This window comes from Mesoplodon bidens, assembly GCF_964165515.1.
Source record: "Mesoplodon bidens genome assembly, chromosome: 17".
Lineage (NCBI taxonomy): Eukaryota > Metazoa > Chordata > Mammalia > Artiodactyla > Ziphiidae > Mesoplodon > Mesoplodon bidens.
The window spans coordinates 63,022,777-63,045,647 of NC_138174.1; positions in this window are offsets into that span (position 1 = coordinate 63,022,777).

Sequence of the window (22,871 nt, forward strand, 5' to 3'; positions counted from 1 at the left end):
GGAGAGTGAATTATGCTAAAATAGTGCCAGCTTAGCTGAATTTTAAGGAGTTATTCACATGAAAGAAATGTCTAGAGCTTGCATTCTACCAGGCATGTGTATCTGATGCTAGGTGCTGATTTCTTTTTTTTTTTTTTTTTAGTTACTTAAGGAGATTCTCTTTTTTCCCTACCCTTAAATATGCATCTTGAGCTGGTCTGTCTCCATCAATTTAACACTTTGGAAGGATATTCCACATCCCTGCCCTAAGATGATGGACACTGCTGATCCTGTATCCAGCCACATCTGTAGCATCTCGGCCTACACCCAGGGTGTTAACCAGATTATTTTTCTATCACTCTCGCCCACACCGAATATGCTGAATACGGTATCTTTAAACTGACCAGCTCACTCTCACAGCCTGAGTCTCTATTATCGGCAGCCACAGCATGCATATTTTTATTTAGTTTCTAGTCCTCAGGGAATCCTCCTCTCTCTGTACCCTCCCCGGAGTAACAAAATCTTTGGATTTTTCCCTTTTCTGTTACATCTCCTGAAATACTCATCTTTGAATGTGCATTCAGAATGCTTACAGAAAGCTGTCCCACAAGAGTAACGTGCCCCTGCCTGCTTTGAATGCTGGCACACGATGACAATGCGATTATGTTATGCATGCCTGCCTTGTGTCTTCTGGCTGGTTTTAGTCCCAGTGCATCTCTTGCTGTAGTTTCCATAAGCACAGCAGCTCACAAGCTGTTCGAAAATGTGTGTCCTTCTTTATTTCACATCCTCGCCTGTTTGCTTTGGATGTGCATTTCTGTACCAATCTCCTGGTCAAGGCACAAGTTAACTATTCCTTAACTGCCAATATCGGGACAGTTCTGTAAAGCATCCCACACAAAGTAGCAGATTTATGTTTGCACGCTGAGTGCTTTAGTATAGACAATAAGAGAGGCACTAAAATGCCACTGAGAGTGACAGCTCAGGTGCAGCAGGTGTGCAGGAAGAAGACTGGCTTCCCTCTAAGCAGCACACTTCACTGCAGAGGCAAACTCAGGATTTGGAAAGAAAGGCAGGAGTGGAGGGGTACCTGCTCTGAGCCCCAAATGCCCCTAGCATGGCATAGCCTTTCTTTGCAATTGAATCTGTAAGGTGATAATACATTTATTCCAACGTTGTTCAAAAAGAACTATTCTTTACTCCTATTTATGTTTTTCAGACTCCTATAAAATGCTAAAGGCATATGTATAATCCACTTGGTTTACCCTAATGATTTTGATCCTTTGAAAGAGAGCGGTTGATGAGCCAGGGATCTGAGATACGATTTTGTTTACCTTCTAGATAAAGATTTTAGGAACAAATGAGCCTTTTGCCAACTATGATTTACCCAAGAGAAAGTGTGACTAAAAACATCTTAAGCACAAGAAGCTTTCTCTGACTCAGCAGTGGAAGCAGGCTCGTCTTTCCCCAGGAGCACACTCACTCAAGTGGCTCTGCTTATCATCACTATTTATTAGGGAGAATTTGCACTTGGACTTGGTAAAGAAGGATGACAAAGCCTTTGACAAATCATTACCAGGATTCCCACTTTACAGGCCGAGCAAAGGAGGCCCAAGGAGGTCAAGTGATTCATCAAAGGTCATGGAGAAGCCTCTATTTATTTTATTTTATTTATTTATTTATTTATTTTTTTGCGGTACGCGGGCCTCTCACTGTCGTGGCCTCTCCCGTTGCGGAGCACCGGCTCCGGACGCGCAGGCTCAGCGGCCATGGCTCACGGGCCCAGCCGCTCCGCGGCATGTGGGATCTTCCTGGACCGGGGCACGAACCCGCGTCCCCTGCATCGGCAGGTGGACTCTCAACCACTGCGCCACCTGGGAAGACCGAGAAGCCTCTATTTTTATCAGAGCGTTTCCACAGCGCCCCGCATTGCAGGGACAAGGATGCGTTCCCACGGAGCGGGAGGGGCAAGAGGAAGAGGCGTGGCTTCTGATACAGAGAAACAGCCAGGGAGACTTGGGACCAGAAGAAAGAGGGCCAGGTCAAGCCTGCCTCAAGGGGACAATGGAATTGACTGGTAACCAACTATCCACGTTTACTCGCAGAAAGGGAATAACGAAAATATTCATCCAATTAATGAATATATTTTTACCAAGGAGCTGCTGTGTAAATGGCATTGTTCCAGGCATCCTGTGGAAAAGTAAAAGAAATATTAAATTGGTCTTCTAGGAGCTTTCCATATAAGCATGTGGCTTGTATGCATGTAAGTATCACTAAATACGTGCAGAGCATCCAACCATGAAGTCCCAGTACCTGGCGTAATTACTGGGCCATAGTAGGTACTCAATAAAAGTTTGTCAAGCTAATAGTTATTCACTCACTTCCAAGCCTGAACTCACACTCTGCAAGGGGGTGGTGTGTGTGATTTGACTGTGTAAAGTTTATATAGTAGGTTTTAGGGGGGTAAGACTTAAGTTGGTTTTTGAAGTAAGCTTTAACAAATTTTTTAAACTTACATTTTCAAAGAATTTCTGACTTTAAAAAAATGGCAAATACAGTAAGAGAATTCCTATATACCCCTCACTCACCTTCTTCAAATGTTAACATCTTGCACAACCACAGAGCAATTATCAAATTAACATTGTTGCAGTATTGTTAACTGCTCTATGGACCTTATGAAAATATCACCCATTGTCCTACTAATGGTCATTATCTGATCTAGGATCCAGGATTTAATCTAGGATCAGGCATTGTATTCAGCTGTCATGTTTCCTTACTTCTAATCTGAATCAGTTCCTTCCACAGTCTTTCTTTGTCTTTCACGACCTTGGCACTTTTGAAGAGCACTGGCCAGTTATTTTGCAGAATGCCCTTGCATGTGAATTTGCCTGATATATCCTCTTGATTAAATTTAGATTATGTCTTTTTGGCAAGAATTCCACAAATCACTGTTGTGCCCTTGTCAGGCTCACAATGTTACCTTGTCTCATTACAAGTGGTGTTAGCTTTGACCATTGGTTATGGTGGTACCTGACAAGTTTCTCCAACAAAAAGTTATTCTTTTCCTTTTGTAATTATTGAATTTTGCACGGGAATATGCTTTGAGGCTTTGTAACGTCCTGTTTCTTATTGTGCTTTTGCCCACTAATTGTATCATCCACTCATGATTCTTGCCTATAACAATTATTACTGTGATGTTTGCCAAATGGTAATTTTCTATTTCCCTCATTCCTCCCACACTTATTCATCAGAATTCGACTATAAAGAAAAGCTTTCTCTTATCCCATTTATTTATTTATTGAGCTGTTTTTAAGGTAAAGAATAGGATTTCATGAAGGCAGAGTGCTAAGCACGAACTCATAGGGTGGAAAGAGGGAACATTGGGTGAGAAATGATCATCAAGATGAGTGAAACAAAAAAACAGAAGCTGGGGGCTTCCCTGGTGGTGCAGTGGTTGAGAGTCCACCTGCCGATGCAGGGGACACAGGTTCGTGCCCTGGTCCGGGAGGATCCCACATGCTGCGGAGCGGCTGGGCCCGTGAGCCATGGACGTTGAGCCGGCACGTCCGGAGCCTGTGCTCCACAACGGGAGAGGCCACAACAGTGAGAGGCCCACGTAGCGCAAAAAAAAAAAAAGTTATTGAAATGTATAGCCTTGGGGACAGTGGGAACCTGAACAAAATGGCACTTGAGTAGCACTCAATGAATGGCAGCCGTGATTAATATTACTGGGGAAACTGGAGGTCCCATGGCCGGGTTCCCATGCTCCTTGGTTTATAATCCAGTAATCTATTTTTTTCTCATGATCAACCAGATGGCCTTTATGCACCACCGCCATCCACTTTAATTCTGTTATTCTCAGGAAATTGGATAACGTCTATTAGCAAGAATGTTATGCATATGGGTACAGATTATTAAGATATCATCTATTTAGAATGTCAAAATATTATATTCAAGTATCAGTGAATAAAAACCAAAGTTCAACAAACCAAAACAACTTCTAGCACCAGGTGAGCAAAACTGTGCTTGACTGTCGGTTTCTCATCATACGCATATAACCCTTTCCTAATTCACCCCGTGTCTGGGAGGATCACCCTGCATGGCCACACCACAGTATGTACTTTGTTCCTTTATTTTTACAAGTGTGGTTTAGTTTCAATTATTTATGATAATTCTTAATAGCATATATTATCCAAATAATGATGACCTTGTATTATGAGACCTTACTGAAGATCACTGTTATTAAGTCTTGCTGAGAAGTGGGGCATGGCTGCCAAACTGAATAGGAATTACAGGGTTATGGGGCTCAAAGCAAGGCACGGCAGGGTTCAGCAGTTCAATCAGTTCGTGAGACTCTTAGAGCCAGTGGAGGCTAGAAGCAGATCTGGGGAAGGAATTTAGTAGATGGGAAGTATTGTCAAGGGGCCGGGTGCCAGGGATCTCATAGAATTTCTTTAAAAGAAGCATGTGCATTAATTATGGACTGTGAATCCCTTAAACTAAGAGTAAGAAGTCTTTGCCTAATTCAAACATATGCTTAGATTAAATGAATGAATGTGTGTGTGTGTGTCCTCTGATTACACGCAGAAGATCAGAACAAAGATATTGGGTTGGCCAGAAAGTTCGTTTGGGTTTTTCCGAAGGTCAGAGGCATTGACCAATGAGTCACCAATAAGTGGTACTTTTAAAAGCCCAACCATGTGTGGAGCTTGGAATCTTGCCCTGAATATTTTTCAGGACTCTATTGAAATATCCTCCTTGCAGGGGGTTTCTCTTACAGCCTAGAGAAGGAATTTAGAGGCATGGCTTTTAGGCCAGTTAATATCCAGAATGGCTCTGGGTGGGAAATGACATGTGCTCATCTCTTTAGTTTCTCCCTAAAAAATAATCTGTGGGGCTTCCCTGGTGGCGCAGTGGTTGAGAGTCCGCCTGCCGATGCAGGGGACATGGGTTCGTGCCCTGGTCTGCGAAGATCCCACATGCCGCGGAGCAGCTGGGCCCGTGAGCCATGGCCACTGAGCCTGCACGTCCACAGCCTGTGCGTCCAGAGCCTGCGCGTCCAGAGCCTGTGCGCCCGGAGCCGGTGCTCCGCAACGGGAGAGGCCACAACAGTGAGAGGCCCGCGCACCGCAAAAAAAAAAAAATCTGTGGTGTCCTCTTGCCTAGCTTCTGAACACGTGCCCACTGAGCCTTTAGAGAGTAACAGCTAATGTCAGGCAGGTAGAAGACAATAAAGTTTTCATTATTTTATATATGTGAACCTTCTAGTGGGTGGCAGGGTGATTAAAACTTTCTATGGCCTGATTTATTTTCATGCTGATTTTCAAGGCTGCCTTAGGATTTCCACATTCCTTATAATTTGGGCATTTATTACATACTTTACAATGCACTTGTGTAATACGTTATCAAACTTAAAAGTGGTATTGTATACACAGAAACTCTACTAATAAGAATTACTGGGCTTCCCTGGTGGCGCAGTGGTTGAGAGTCCGCCTGCCGATGCAGGGGACGCGGGTTCGTGCCCCGGTCCAGGAAGATCCCACATGCCGCGGAGCGGCTGGGCCCGTGAGCCATGGCCGCTGAGCCTGCGCATCCGGAGCCTGTGCTCCTCAACGGGAGAGACCACGACAGTGAGAGGCCCGCGTACCGCAAAAAAAAAAAAACAACAAAAAAGAATTACTAAGTCGCACTATTTGTTTATAGTAAAAGGAGACTCATAAACAAGATGGAAGATCCCTCTAGGCATAATGACTTAAGTAGCAAGCTGGAGGTTAGTCTCTCTTGTTTCGCTATCTAAGTGACTTATTGGTACAAAATTCTTTGGACAAACTTATCTCAGTTATTAATCTGTCCCTCCGAAACCAGGAAGTTTTGATTCGGAAACATGAAAGAGTATACAAGTTTTACAAAATTTGCATCCAGGAATGTTTTTAAATCATTGTCCTACAGAAGGTTGACCAGGTTGGTGCAAATGTTGTGTTTACTGCAGAAGCATTATCAGCAGCTCGCTCTCTCCTTATTAATAAACCGAATGGATTAAGCTGAGCCCCAGTTGTCTCTCTCACGGTGCATCCCTCCCAAAGCCACATGTTCCTTCAAAGACTTTTTTTTAAACATCCCTCTCAGACCCCAAATTCCATGAAATACCTGGAAACTGAAGTGATCTCCTCATTTGTCTCTATCCACAAGCAATCCAAACTGCCACCCTCACCTTTTCCCCAATTTCGTTGCAGAAATTAAATTAGCAAGAAATGCTGAGTGGACCTTACCACAGCCAGGGGAGTGACCAGGTACAGGTACACCCTGGGTATGACATCCAGAAATATTTATCTAGTGTGCGGTTTCTCATTAACACTTTGAAGTCCCCTTTGCCAGAAAGGATCTAAAACACTGGTTCTCAAGGTTTAGTCCTCAGACCAGCAGCATCAGCATCATGCGTTAGAAACGCAAATTCTCAGGTCCCACCCCAGACCTACAGAATCAGAATCCCTGGGGTTGGGACCCCTCCCACGTCCCACCCTGCAACTATGTGATTCGGATTCATCCTGAAATGCGAGAACTACTGATTGAGGCAAATACTCCCATGCAGGGCAGCTGGAAGCAATTCTTTCAATTGTCTGGACCTTTTCTGATAGCTTCTCTTGATAGGAGGTGTTTTGCCACCAAAATTTCTTATTAACTGCATACTCACCCTGTGCCCCCAAACTCAGACCTTAGGATTTTCTAAAAATTTATATGAGATTTTGTTCACTTTTAGATACTTTTTCTGATACTCGGCTAATTATACCTAATTCAAATCTGGAGGGAATTCATTTTGGCCAATTCCTATTTTTTGAGTTTAAATTCCAGAGAAATCATGACCTAACCCTTTTTTCTTCTCTGACAGTTAAACATTCACCCATTACTCCTCTGACTAATCCGACTCATTTTTCATCTTCAGAGGAAATTTAAAAAAATCAATTTTTAAAAAAACAGAGGAGGGCTTCCCTGGTGGCGCGGTGGTTGAGAGTCCAGCTGCCGATGCAGGGGACGCGGGTTCGTGCCCCAGTCTGGGAGGATCCCACATGCCGTGGAGCGGCTGGGCCTGTGAGCCATGGCCGCTGACCCTGCACGTCCGGAGCCTGTGCTCCGCAACGGCAGAGGCTACAACAGTGAGAGGCCCGCGTACCGCAAGACAAACAAACAAACAAACCCAGAGGAAACTGTCAAAGACCACATACATCCCATAAACCACTAAGTACCTGCTACATTTACCTATGCTCTTCTATGAATTTATCATCCCAACAGTTGTTTTACATGCTTAGGAATAATATAGTATCAAAAGTTCAGAAAGAGCTGAAAACCAGTGACCCACCGGAGTAGTAATTAGTAAAAGTTTATTGTGCACACACCAAAAAGACAGTTTGCAAACCGGGGAGCACTCAAACCAAAACAGGGAATGAGGTTCGGGGTGTGTTGTTAATAAAACAGCTTCTCTAGAGAGAAAGCAGGAGCTGTTTATTCTTCAGTGTGATTGGTTCTAATATTAGAATTTTCAGTGTTTACCTCATACCAACCTTGGAAAACAGTTCAAGTTTTGCTTATAATTTCCAGAGGCATAAGGAAGAAATGACCCAGGTCAAGTTAAATAAGCTAAACGAAGCTTTATCTACATGACTAAACTGGTTTTGTCTGCCCAGGGAATTTTCAAGGCTGGTCTCTTTTTAATTTTAACAGTATAAAAATCAAGTATTTAGTCATTACATGATTCAACCTTGATGAGACCATTAGGATTATTTGAAAAAACAAAGACTCTTACAAACAAATATCATAATCCCATTTCTCAGATGAGTTAACAGGCACAGAAAGGTTGACTGGGTAAAAACATCAGCCAGAATTCTCTGTCGGTTGGCTCCAAATGCAAATCCCGTTAAGTCACATTTCCAACTCAAAGACATTTTAATCAAATAAATGATAATAGAGAATCTATCTCTTGTAGTTATGAATAAAATACAGATTGTTCACATGCAGAGTTTGAGATTTGAATGTAATCCTCATTATCACCAGCATTTGTTAAAGCAGTGAGATAGGATAAAGCACTTCCCTCTACTTTACGGGAGTGACAATCGGGGTAAGAGTTTTGACCTACGATTTGGAAAAGGCTAGAAAAAATGGGGGCAAATGAAAATTATATACACACACACACACACACACACACACACACTACGCAAATAAACATAGACTCGAGTGGCAAGGAGGTAGTGCTCACCAAATACTCTGTGTCTTTCTACACATTCCCAGCCTCTCTTCCAGACTGACTGATCACATGATTAGTCCTAATTGACTGAGTGCAAAAGCCAGGGCAATTAAGACCCAGGTGGCTCCTCCATCCCTTTTTTCCCCTGCTATGACCCCCTAGGAGGCCATGTATTCCAAATGGTGCAGCTACAAAATGAGGAGGGAGGACTGCCCAACCCACAGAAGTGCTGACTGGAAAGAGAAAGAAAACATTATCCTATTAAGCCTTTGAGATGTAGGGACTTTTTCAAGGCAGCACCTCATGTTCATGACCCTGACTAATTCAACCTGGAACCGTGAAGCTGAGCTACACCTGGGCTTCCCCTTCAGTACCTTCCCTCATCAGCAGTGCCCCTACCTCCCCCGTTGTCCGTGGGACGGAATCCTAATCTTCAACCAAGTCAAATGCCAAGCCATTCATTCATTAGACAAATGTTTTTGCGTACCTGGCATCTGTCAGGAATGCATTCATTACTGAGGATTCAACTAAGATAGACGCACACCCTGCCCTGATTTCACAGAGCTTACACTGCAGCAGAAAAGAAAGAAAATCTAACAATTGTGAGCCAGACCCCAAACAGAAGTAATTTCTTCCCCCTCTGAGCTCTGGCAGGCCCTGTACACACTTAGGTTTTCTACTCCCAGGACTGTTGGTATTTGTAACACTATCTCCTTTCCTAGTAGGTGTGAACACTTGATGGTAGGGAATTTACCTTATTTATCTATGAATCATCTGTACATAAGTGGCTCTCTGTAAACAATTATTGATGACATATATGGAGAGATATGTTACACATGTGAAAGCAATTGCTGGAATTATTTCTGAGAACTCAAACTAGGAGGGAGTGTGTCCAGGAAGGCTCTATGGTGACTTTCAGGAGCATCTGATTGTGATCTAAGATTTCATAATTAAGTATTTCCCTTCTGTCTGCCAGCACACAGAAAGCACTCCATAGTGTGTTGAATGAATGAACTAAATGAATGGGGTTCTCACTTTCTTATTGATCAATGGCTCTCCTGACTGAATGAATTCCTACCCTAAGGTACCTTCAGTACTTGAATGAGACATAGCATGCATTTTGTGGCAAATAAAGACATTTACAAATCCACAGAGAGGCAGGAATATTCTATGCTTTTCTTAACATCTTGAAAAATCAATAGACTTATATTGTTTCTGGTCATTTAAATCAACTCAAATGCAATTTTCTTTATAAATTAGAACTCAGTTGGCAAAGTTAAGAAGGCTCTTGTTTAAAGCTTAGTGAACTTATATAAAATATAAATTGGTAATCTTAAGATTCTGCTAACTTAAAAAATTTTTCCAGGATTGAAAGAAAGTGCATAGACTTTCATAGCAATTTAATGAATTCAATTTTCCAAAGCTTCTACCTTTCATAAAAAGCAAACTGAAGACTAAAAGGAAATGAGGTGGTTATATTTTTATTCTAGCTTTAATTCCATTTTAGGAAAACCATTTGCTAAAATATTTTAGCAAACTAGAATTAATTTAGCAAACTAGAATGAAAAATTATAAAACATTTTGGGAAAATATATTTTTATTTTGTTTCCCCCATCTCTCATTTTTTTTTTCTGTTGAGGAACACCAAGGACACACCACCATTTTGTATCTGTTATATTTTCTTATATTCTTTTTTGTTGTTATTGTTCTAGGCGTGATGTGATATTCTAGATGAAGCTTTTAACCACTATATAGCAATATCATTTGGGAGTATTGGTTAATACTTTGTGTGTATTGATTTTATATTTCTAGATACTAATGTTTTTGCTTTTGAAGTATTATTTACTCTACATGTTAAATTTCTATAAGTAGTGATTAAATCATTAAGGTCAGAGTTGTTCTCATATAGAAATAAAGAGATTAACCCTACTCATAATACTATTCAGTAAACATAAAATAGAAACTGCTGGTTAAAAAAAGAAAGAAAGGCTCAGAAGAAGCAGAAAATTTAACCTGGCATAGCGAAGCAAATGTAAATTACGTTAAAGTACAGAGTAAGAGCAGTAACGTATGCTAATGACTCACACCTTTTAATTAATAGAGTTGTTTATCGGGCTCCAGACAGCCAGGCAGGAGTCTCTCCTATTATTTTTGGAGGCGTACAATCTTGCAAATTTAAAGTTGTTATGTATGGAACAAATCCAGTAATCTCCATGTAATTCAGAGGAGCCTTTCCAAGCCTGAAGATTTATTTTAATTGCAGATGTTAACAAGATGTGTACTTTTGCCTGTGTCCTTGTCCGCCTGGTCTTTTATGTTGCCTGGTTTCTATGTCACCATTGAAGTTGAGACTCATCGTGTTGACTTTGGCCATTCTCAACAATGTGACCTGAAATGAATTAGAACTATCCTGAGTCAGTGTACAGGAAACAAGTCAGTTCTTTCAAAACCATTATTTCTATAAATGAAGGAGTTAAAATAAATTGTTTTTCCTCATATTGAGGTCTCCTGAAATAAATGTCTGTTGAAGGTTTATTGAGCTCAGTTGAATCAGGTGACTTCGATTAAATTCAATATAAAATATTCCCTACAATTCAAATCAATATAAAATAACTCATCGGACACCTACTCTCTTTCAGGTATATGAAGAATAAATGGATTGGTAAGGAGCCTGGATGGCCAAAATCAGGCATTTTGGTTTAGTAGGGTGAATCATAGAATTCCAGAACTTAAAGCTGGAAGAAACCTTAAACAGCTGCATGGGTGTGTGATTTATGGGTAAGTAAGCAAGAGACCATAGTGAAGTAATGACACATGTTCAAGGTCACAAGCTAAGACCTCAGCTTGAACCAAAGTCTGAGACCTACTCCAGTCCACCCATCAGGCCTTCTCCTTTTACATCTTGAGTGAAGTCTGTCTTGTGTGAAATCATCATCTAACTGTGTTTTAAACTCTCTGCTAATACAACCGTGGTTAACAATGGCATATCCACTCAATGAAATATTCAGCCATTAAAGATAATATTTATGATGTCTGAGTAATAACACAGAAAAGTGACCAAGAGGTAATGATAAAGGAAGAAGCAGGAAGTAAAGCTGTGTATGTAGCATAATGACAATTGTTTTTTAAAAAACCTTTAAATAGAAAAAATTGGGAAAAAATGAAAGTTATTTGTGTGTATATTTGAATGGTGTCAATGGCAAGAAATGTTTTCCTTTATTCCCATTTTCCAATACTTTTTAACTTTCCTTATAAGCATATCCCATTTTAAAGTGGAAATGTGACAACAACTGTTCTGCCATGTTCAAAGATAGATATGGCTTTCTGCAGTGGGTCTAAAGATGTTTCTGGAGCAGAATATACACCTCAAACAGAGAAGAGCAAGCCATCCACTCAAGAAGTTGGAGTGAGGGTGAAGGTCGCTCTCCTCCGAGCTTTCTTTCCCAGGGAACCCAGGTCAGGGAGTCGGGAGAGCTCTCCCCACTCCGAACTCAGCCTGAGCCCTGGAAGAGAGGAGCAACTAACAGGAGCATCAGAGGGCATCTCCCAGATCAGACAAATCAATAACAAGGTTCCTCTCCAAGCACCAGAGCGCAGACTTGAGCTTTACCCAGGAACGGTCCTGATCTGAGAAATGAGAGCCTAATTGAAATGGGGAAATCCTGTGCTTCAGTGCACTGCAGTCACTCATTCACGTCATTACTGTGAAACATGATGAAACATGTCAACTTTCACTATTGCTCTGATGACACTGACCCAGAACTCCTTTCCTTCCGTCACTCCTTTCAGTCAATTCTAAATTCTCTCAAGTTTTGGATTCCCAATGGCCTTCCAGTTGGCTTACTTGCTTTCCTAGAGGTGGGTGCTGAAATTTTTCTTTTTCTTTTTCTCTCTCTTTTTTTTGGCTGTGGCATGCGGCATACAGAATCTTAGTTCCCCAACCAGGGATCGAACCCGTGCCCCCTGCAGGGGAAGTGCAGTCTTAACCACCGGACCACCAGGGAAGTCCCTGAAATTTCTTTTTTTAGCAACTTTCTTGAGGCATAGTTTACAAGAAATGAACTGCACATTTTTTTAAAATATGAATTTTGAACAGTTTTCACAGACTTATGCAACCAGGAAATCACAACCACTAATAAGACACTAACATTTCCATCACTCCCAAAGTTTCTTTGTGCCCCTTTGCATGTGACCCCTCCCGGTTCCCTCCAAACCCCTCCACCTATCCCCAGGCAACCATCCATCTGCCTTCTGTCATTATAGTTTTCATTTTCTAAAAATTGATGTAAATGGAATAATACAGTGTATACGCTTTTGAATCTGGTCTATTTAACTCAGCATAACAACGTTGATATACATTCAAGTTATTAAGGGTATCAGTAGATGTTTTCTTTTTGTTGATAATCAGTATTTTATTGTATGAATGGACAACATTTTGTTTATTCACTTGTTGATGGACATTGGGGTTGTTTCCATTTGAGGGGTATTACAATTAAGCTGCCATGAAAATTCAGTACAAGTCTTTGTGTGAACATATATTTTCATTTCTTTTGGGTAAATAAATACCTAGGAGTGGAACGGCTAGGTTACATGTTGGATGTCTGTTTACCTTTTTAAGAAAATACTGTTTCCTAATTTATGTACCCACGGCAGTTTCAGTTTGCGAGTTCCAGTAGCCCCAGATCCTTGCCCTCACTTAGTATGTTCCACGTTTAGCCACTCTGGTAGGTATGGACAGATAGTTCACTGTGGATCACGTCTCTGTCTCACATCCCAGTCTCCTTGTGAAAGAAAGCTTGGAGGAGAACTTCCAGCACCCTCTACTCTGACTTTCTGAGTGGATGGTTTGTTCTTCTCTGTGTTTGAGTCTTCATTCTGCTCCAAAACATCTTTAGACCCGCCGTCAACGGGCTTGGCTTCTGCCTGAAAATGATCCCCACCGCTTCCTTTCCAGAGCTTCCTATTCTGTTCTGGCCATGAAACAAGCCAGCATTCACTGAATTCTTACTGTATTCATTTGCTAGGGCTGCTGGAAAAAAATTACCGCAAACTTGGTGGCTTAAAATGACAGAAATGTATTCTCTCACAGTTCAGGAGGTCAGAGTCCAAAATGAAGGTGCTGGCAGGGTGGGCTTTGTGGAGGCTCTGGGGGGGAACCCGCTCCATTGCTTGGAGCTGCCGCACTCCAATCCTGCCTCTGTCTTCACATGCGTTCCCCTTTGTGCGCATCTTCTCCTCTGTATGTCCTCTCTCAGCCCCCCACCCTTCTGCCTCGATTGTCATAGGATTTAGGGTCCACCTTGGTAATCCAGGATGATCTCTTCATCTCAAGATCCTGAATCATATCGGCAAAGACCCCTTTTCTAGATAAGGTAACATTCAAAGACTCCAGGGATGTGCCCTGGCTATATTTTGGGGGTGTCATTCTTCAACATCCCACACTTGGTAAGAACTAGGCACAATGCTAGACACTGTGTTGACCATCTGATTTCCTCACAAACACCCTGTGAGGTATTATTCCTATTTGGGGGTAATATAGGCTTAAAGAAGCGGGTGCCGGTGAGAGGTAGAATCCGGTAGAATCATGCAGCTTTTCCTGCCTCCTATGTTGCCCTTTGCTTCTCTGTCACAGAGATTCTGAAACCTCCAAATACTGAAAGCACCACCTGAAACATGTTTACTAGGTGGATTTTTAGAGTCAGATCTACTGATTTTGCTTCTTTATTGAACATCTAAGTGGTCTTTGGGTCAGTGGTTCTTAACCCTGGCTACACATCAGATTCACTAAGAGCTTTTAAAAAATGACTCATGCCCAGTTCACCCCTGAACCTTTGAGCCAGATTTGAGGGGGCGGTGTCTAGCTTTTTAAAAAGCTTCTCAGGTAATCCTTTTATACAGCTAGGACTGAGGAACCCTGGAATTCTCGACTGAACCTGTGGCTTCCATGCTGTATGCCATTTTCCTTGGAAGTCCTCTGAAGTAGGTTAATTCCACTCAATGATCAGAAATGACCTCAAGACCTTCCACTGTCAAAGGCCAAGTCCTGTTTGTTTTTTTTTTAATTTTTTTGGCTGCGTTGGGTCTTTGTTGCTGCACATGGGCTTTCTCTACTTGCGGCGAGCAGGGGCTACTCTTCGTTGCGGTGCACGGGCTCTAGGTGTGCAGGCTTCAGTAATTGCAGCACACGGGCTCAGTAGTTGTGGCTTGCAGGCTCTAGAGTGCAAGCTCAGTAGTTGAGGCACACAGGCTTACTTGCTCCGTGGCATGTGGGATCTTCCTGGACCAGGGCTTGAACCAGTATCCCCTGCATTGGCAGGCGGATTTTTAACCACTGCACCACCAGGGAAGTCCTTCAAGTCCTGTTTTATACTTACCCACCACGTCTCTGGAAACTGCAGGTGGGGTGACTTCGATTATCAGCTCATTTGCTCATCCATTTAAGTGCTATATATAGGAATGAGTGGATGAATGACTGAGCCAGCTTACTCTACAACTCTGCCTGCCTTCTCTGGTTCTTTTGATCAATCACCACCCAGGAGTTTACTGAAGAAAGAGATCGTCTAGACGTTTATCTGTAGAAAGTTACATATCAAAAATATATCACCGAAAACTTCACACACAGAGGCAAAATGAAAGACATCATATTCATCAAAGGAATGTGGAGTCAATTGTCATTTTTCTTCTTTGTATTAAGAAAGGCATATTATTTCCTTCCTTTGCATAATTAGACATGGCTGGATGGATTCCATATGATTTTTTTTTTCTCTAAAAACTGCCTAAGGACTAAAAGCAAGCATGGAAAGATTTATCCCTAAAGTAAATATTTGGGAGACAGTTATGGCACCTTAATATTTGCTCCTTTGAACCCAGAAATTAAGGAATTTAGATACATACGCTGATGTACTTCAAATGTTCCTTTAGAATATCGTATTTAGTGCTCTGTGTTTATCAGTGCCTTTCCCACAAACCAGTTGCTTTTGAATATGAGTCTTTTGGGTTTTCTTGTATTTGATGTTTCACTATGATTTCTCCCACATGGCACAATTCGGCTAAGAAATTCCCAGTTTTCAGGTTTGTCTGTGAAGAACTTACAATGTGCAACGTTTATTGTTTCACTAATTGTATTACATTAGGGTCTGTTTGCATATTTTCCATAGAGAACTAGGGGCTACTCAAGTCTGTTCTTGGATTTACTTTTTTTCTGTGTAATCTACACTCTTTAGGAAGACATAGGATGAGACATTTGGTTGCCAAGTAATCTCTGAGTTTCTTCCAAATCGAAGTCTCTTTTGCTGATAATAAGTCATAATCAAATCAAATGCCTGAGTTTAGGTTCTGCCAAATGGAAGAAAGGGTCCCTGAGAGGGCCCTTCTGTGGAATATAAAAAGTCTCCAAGTTAAGAATGTGTCATGGATCTATTCTCTGCCTAGATGCACAGAAAAATGGGCTGAGGGATCCTGCATGGTTTCATACAAACTTATCCTCTAGTACAACTCCAGGGAATTTGAGCAGGTTCCCCAAAAGAGTAGCTCCCTAGGGAACTATTTTCTGAAAGAATTACGTAACTTCATATTGTCTAGAAAGGACTCAGGAGGAAATCTTTTAAAAATTTCCCTTCTGAATGTGCTGAGAGGGTAGTCCTCACCTGTCTGAACAGTTAGGAAAATGAGCTCCAGAAAGTTTGAACGGAGGCTTGCCAAGAGAGTCTTCATTGTAACTCTGTCCTCAAATGCCCAAAGGGCAGAGGGTGTGGCCTGGAAAAAAAATTTACACATAATAATTTTCCTTTCAGTCATCATAGTAAGTAGAGTTCAACAGTCAGTTGATTTGGATTGTTTGGGCCATTGCCAAACTGATGGAAATGGCACATATTTGACTTTAGTTATGAAGAAGCCCAAAAGCAAGGGAAACTGCCATTTCAAAGATCAGTTATTTGGGCCAAATTTACGACGAAATCAATGACTGGGGAGGGTTTAAATGACAGTCAGGGTATCAGACCTCATAATGCTCAGAGTTACTGATCAACTGGGCAAATTAGCATAGTTACACTCATAATTGATCACAAACTATGCATATTTTTCCACTTTATTTGACTGTCAAAAAGTGTTAGCCAACGTCTATTGAGCACTCATTTTGGGGAAACACATTGCTTCCAGGGAGCAGTGAATATTCGTAAAATGTGGCCTTTGCCTTAGGGGATTTTTCAATCTCTATAAACAACACACTCTTAGCTCATTAATGGAGCTCAAATAAAGAACAAAATGTGATAAAGCCATTTGCAGAAACATGAATGGACTTAGAGATTATCATACTAACTGGAGAAAGGAGAGAGAAACTTACATTATATAATTGTATCTAACATTTGGCCTAATGTCATCTAATAGCAAAGCAAATATGAGAACCTCAATTATGACTGAAGTTGCAAGAAGACAAGATGGATTTTAAACTTTTTCAACAAATTCTCTAAAAGGCAACAAATTTAGAGATCTTCCAAGTAAGGATTGTTTTTTCTTGAGTTATACTTGACATACAAAATTCTATTAGTTTCATGCGTACAACACATAATGATCCGATGTTTGTATATACTGTGAAATGATCACAACACGCCTAGTTAACATTCATTACCATACATAATTATAAGTTTTTTCTTGTGATGAGAACTTTTAAGATCTACTGTCTTAGCAACTTTCAAATATACAGTGTCGTTAACTACAGCTGCCATGCTGAATATTACATCCCCAGGACTTATTTATTTTATAACTGGAAGTTTGTACCTTTTGACCCCAAAGGTGAGGATTTTTTGACAAAAACATAGATGTCCAGGCTAAGAGGTACAGAAAGAGAAAGAGTGTGTGTGTTAGTTTTCTATGCTGCATAACAAATCACCACTGACTTAAGTGGCTTAAAACAACACTCACTTATTAGCTCCCAGTTCTGTAGGTTAGAAGTCTGGTGTAATACCGATGATAATGGTGTTGGCTCCGCTGAGTTCTGGGCTGGAGGCTTAGAGAAGATTCTGCTTCCAAGCTCACTCAGGTTGTTGGCAGAATCCAGTTCCCCCAGTTGCAGGATGGAGCACCCTGTCTATCCTTGCTGGACACTGCTCTCAGCCCCCGGAGGCGGCCTGCATCCCACGCCTCATGGCTCCACTGTCTCCCTCATGTCCAGTCTCTCTCAGGCTTCAAATTTCTCTGACTTCCTTCTTTCTGACTTCTAGAGGCAGACGTCAGGCCCATCATTTCATCTCCCAATCTTGGCACATTAATTATATCTGCAAAATCCTTTCACAGCAATACCTAGATTCGTATTTTATTGAATAACTAGGAAAGGATGTGTGTATACCAGGGGCCAGAATTTGGTAGAATCTGCCTACCACAGAAAGAGAGAAAGAGACAGAAATAGAAATAGAAAAAGAGGGAGGGAGAGAGAGAGAGACAGACAGAGAAACGTATGGGGGGAGTAGAGAGAATCATGAAACAAACTCATTTTGTTCTCATCTCGTTTTGCTCTGTATTTATCTCTATTTCTATATTTATTTTCCTTTTCTGTTAGTCTCTCCTCCAGCCAAAATGTTAACTGCATTGAGTTTTATATTAAGGGTAAAACAGAATTGTAAAATTGAAATGTCCTTAAATTTAACGAGTCCACAGGTTTTTCAAACCTCTACTGTGAACAGTAGGGATTTTAATGTTCCTAAAGATGTATGAGTGAAGTCTGAAGTCAGCTCCTTGCTGTCTTTGTTCCTCCTATTAGGAATCCCAGAAATCCCCAGGAAAGGACCCACAGTGTCAGCCAACTCACACAGCCCCTGAGGACCCAATCTATTGGAGGGAGGGTGGGAGGAGGGCAGGGAGCTGTTCCTTTCCGTTTGGAGCTGAGGAGGTCATGTAATTTACATAAGGCCACACAGGCCATTTGTGTGAGGTGAGGGCATGGAATCAGATCTTTTGACTCTAGGCTGGCAGGGTTCCCACAGGACCTGAGGGTTTGTACTTCATATGTGGTGCTGATGTGTACAATACACTGTTTTTTTGTTTTTAAGTTAGATTTCTTATTGTTACGTGGTCCTTGAATTATGCCATTTTTCCCCTGCTTGTTACTGGACTATAATTTTTTTTCTAATTCCCATCCCTGTATCAGAAGAAAGTCCCATAAGAAAACTTAACAAACCTAGTTTGAGACAACTGAGGCCCTTGTGCATTGTTCCCCAAAGCCTGACAAACTCTTCAGAATTACTTGGGAAAGATGAGGAGGTCCTACCGAGACCAACCAAATTAGAACTCCTGGGGGTTTGCAACAGGAATCTGCATTGTAACAAGCCTCTTCCCCAGTGTGAATTCCGCTGATCTAGAATTTAAGTAAAATTCAGTGAAATAATGAATGTGAATCTGCTTGGAACAGAGTTTCTCAGACTGATCCATGATCTTAATAGGCAATTCTTCAACTAAAGAAAAATCTATGCAAGGATATATGTTCTTACATATATTTTTAAAATATATGTAAGGACAATATTAAATATATTTAGAAAGAGGTTATTATTAAAATAGGACAACTTCCCTTTTATAATGGTGCAACACACCTGGGGAGACCAGGAGGCAAGGGCACCAGATGCGTCCATGTACGATGCTCAACAATCAACAGCCTGTTATGATTCCTATAATCTCAGCATATACTCATGAGAGTATCAATGTTCATTGTATATTAAAACATTTATTCTACTTGACTTCTCTCATGGATGGATCTGAAAGATGGCTGCTTTAAACAAAAAGTCGATCTTGTGGCTCTGAACAAACAAAAAGTTGAACAATTTGGAATGAAGATGAATAATTTCAGCCTTCAGATCGTGAAAAACTGGAAGGCAAGCTATCCAAGATGAAATAACTAATGATTTTTGGAGCAGCCCACTGCAAAGATGCCCACATATTGCAAAACACACAATTTGTGTTCTTCTCCCCTTTGTCACAACACCCTCTGTGCTCCAACGAAAACAGAATAAATGAATAGACTTGACGGTGCACCTGATATGGAGTCTGACTCAGCCCCATTGTTCTAAATGTTAATACCTGACAAAGGGAAAGATGTAAAATAGAGTTCGTTAGAAATCTGTTCAGTACGTTGGGTTTTATAACGCAAAGCATAAACTGAAAGATGATTTATTCTTTAGATAGTTTATAGTTTGTTCTTAATAAAATAAAGTTATATTTGTATAAGTTATAGTGTATGTTAAAAGCATCTAAATTATCTATGATAAAAAGAGAATTCAGGGCTTCCCTGGTGGTGCAGTGGTTGAGAGTCCGCCTGCTGATGCAGGGGACACGGGTTCGTGCCCCAGTCGGGGAAGATCCCACCTACCGTGGAGCGGCTGGGCCCATGAGCCATGGCCGCTGAGCCTGCGCATCCGGAGCCTGTGCTCCGCAACGGGAGAGGCCACAACAGTGAGAGGCCCGCGTACCAGAAAAAAAAAAAAAAAAAAACCAAATGAAATACCACTACACACGCACTAGAATGGCTAAGATTAACAAGGCTGACAATACCAAGTGTTGGTGAGGATGGGGGGAAGATGGGATTCTCATTCATTTCTTAACACAAAAGAAATTTATTCTCTCACAGTTCTGGAGGCCAGAAGTCTGAAATCAGGGTGCAGGCAGGACCACACTTCCTCTGGAGGCTCTAGCGGAGAACCCTCCTCTTCAGCTCCTGGTGGCTATTGGCTTCCTTGGCTCCTGGCTGCATCTCTCTCTGCTCCATCTTCACGTGACCTCTCCGCCCCCTGTGTATCTCTAAACTCTCTCAGCCTCTCATACAAGGATACATGTGATGGCACTTAGGACCTACCCAGATAATCCAGGCTGAATTCCCTCTCTGGAGACCCTTAACTTAATCACATCTTTTGCCACAGTAGGTAATTTTCACAGGTTTTGGGGATCAGGATACATATGTATCTTCAGCCCACTACACAACCCCAAAACCCAAATGTCCATCAATGGGTGAACGTAAAAACAATTTATGATACATCCATATAGTGCAATAGCACACGACCATAAGAAAGAACTAGCTACTGAGAAATGCAACAACATAGATGCATTTCAAAAGCACTTTGCTAAGTGAAAGAAGCCAGATTCAAGAAAACTACAAACTGTATGATGCCATTTGTATGATATACCCCAAAAGGCAACACTGTAGGGATAGAAAGCTTATCAGTGGTGGCCAAGGGCTAGAGGTGGAGGAAGGGGATTGACTTCAGAGGGACAGAAGGGAATTGCGGGGGGGGGGGTGATGGAAATGTTACACGTATGGATTACAGTGTTGGTTACATGACTACACGCATTTCAAAAGTCATCAAACTGCACACTTAAAATTGGTGAATTTTCTTTTACATAAAGTATACCTCGATAAACCCACTTTTAAACTAGTATATCAATCAAATTTTGATAATGTCATGCATTTAATCTGAGACATTTTGGGGCTCCTGATAATATTCTTTCGAATGGTATAACTTTCCATTATTCTGCGGTTTAAGAAAAGTTTGGAAACCTCCTTCCCTCCTTCTGTTTCCCCTCCCTGGAATACATTATAAGCCACTGTGAAGAAGATAAGTAAAATGAATTCTATCCCAAGACCACACTTGTCCAAGTGACATGGAAGTCCTGTCAGTTTCTAGAATGCCTTGTAACTCCCCAGCCCTATAGAATTTCTTCCCCAGCTCACTACATCCACCTCTTAATCAGTTTCTGGCCCTCATCTCTCTCTGTTTCGATCCCTTCTCCATAGTGACACCAAAATTACCTTCCTAAAAACCAAATCGAATCATGTAAATTTTAGGTTTAAAAATTACTTTTGTTTCCCCCCACCCCCCATAAGATAAATGCACATGCTGTGCCAGCTAGGACTCTTAATAATACACTCTTAAACCTGTCTTCCAACCTCATCATCTACCACCTTCCGTAAGGTACACTCTGTGTTTCTGGGTTCAGAGGGTCTTATTGTTTCTTACACACAGTGCATTTCATACTAGTGCGGTTTTGCTTTTATTCTCTCTGGTTTCCCATAAGCCCTCCCTTCCACTCACCTCATCATCTGCTGATTGGCTTAGGCCTCAGGCCACTGCTTGTCTCCAACACAATCACTGTGGCCAGGGGATGAGAGTCCTCTGATGGGTTGTCCACTGGATGGGAACCCCTATATTCACACACCAGCTGCCAGTTTCCTCCGCCTCCAGAAGAGATGATAAGGGACTGGACAGCCATGGTAGGTACAGGGCCATCTATAGAGGTGAAGAGTGCTAGGCACTCCCACTTCCTTGCCAGACCCAGAGTCTCAGAAGATTACATGTAATTGTGTGTGTGTGCGTGTGTGCACACAGACACACTCACACACGCGCACACACAGCTGCCCTGAGTGCCTGCGGGTAACAGGAGGGAAGGCAGGTCAGGAGCCCACGTACAGCGCGCAGGGGAGGAGTGGCCGCAGGGTGGGAACCACTGGGCATCATCACAGGCACCTTTAAACTGTATCCAAGCCGATCTTGCCTATTCCATGTGCTTTTCATTCTTTCTTTTCTTGTGACCAGCGAACTAATAGAGTGTAGACTCCCCCCCCGCCCCCAGAAAAAAAAACGTTCGAGAAAAGCCCATCCTCGGCGCGCCCCGGGTTAGGAGTCCATCCTCAGGGACTACCGCGTGGCCTTGACTGCGGCGTCTACACAGCCCCTCCTGAGCCACTAAGCACCGGCCTCCCTTTCGCCCGAGAGCCGGAAGGAGTCGCCTCCCTTCCCCACGCCACCTTCTCCCGGGAGGAGGACACGCCGCGGGAAGCCGGGAGAAGCCCTGGCTCAGCCCTGGACGTCCCCGTGGGAACGCGCCCGAGATCGCCGTCCTCGGCGGCCCGTGCGCGCCCCTCTTCGCCCGCCGGAGTCGGAGGCCCGGCCTGTGAACGCGTTCCAGGCCGCCAGGCGGAGGGCGGGCGCCTGTGATGTGCGGCCAGGGAGCGCGCGGAGCGTCCCGGGCGCCAACCTGTGATCGCCCGCCAAGCGCACAAGCGCAGCTCCCGGCCCGCGAGCCAAGCTCCCGCCGGAAGCGCCCAGGACGAAGGAATCGGGAACCGGGCTCAGGCTGGCGGCCGTGGTCTGCTGCCTGCGCGCCCACCTGCAGCCGGCCGCTGACCAAATACAGCGAGGATCCCCCAAACCTGCTCCGCAGAGATCCCTAGCGTCCACTCGCTTCCAGACAGAGCCCGGGGGCACCCAGCCCCGAGACACAGGACTCGGTCCCTGGGCTGCTTGTCACGTGGGCCAGAAAAGAGGAGAAGGTGGATTCGTGCCTCCTCGCCGTCCACAGGGCCTCTGCCTTGCTGAACGGGTGTCCACTTAAGGGAAGATCTCTCTGGAATGGTATTGTAGTGCCACACAGGTGATTATCAGAACAGGTGTGAATAGTTTACCAAGAAAGAAACATTTCTCCCTTAAATGCCTCCCTGTGCAGATTCAAAGCAGACAAAAAAGCCTCACATTAGCATAGGTGGTGCAAGCCACCTGTTCAAATAACTCAGGCAAATAGTGAAAAACAGCCTTGGAAAGAAGAAAAGAACTCAAAACCAGTGCAAATACTTGAACACAAGTCGAAGGATTAAGCTTCATCAACAGTAATAGGCAAGGAG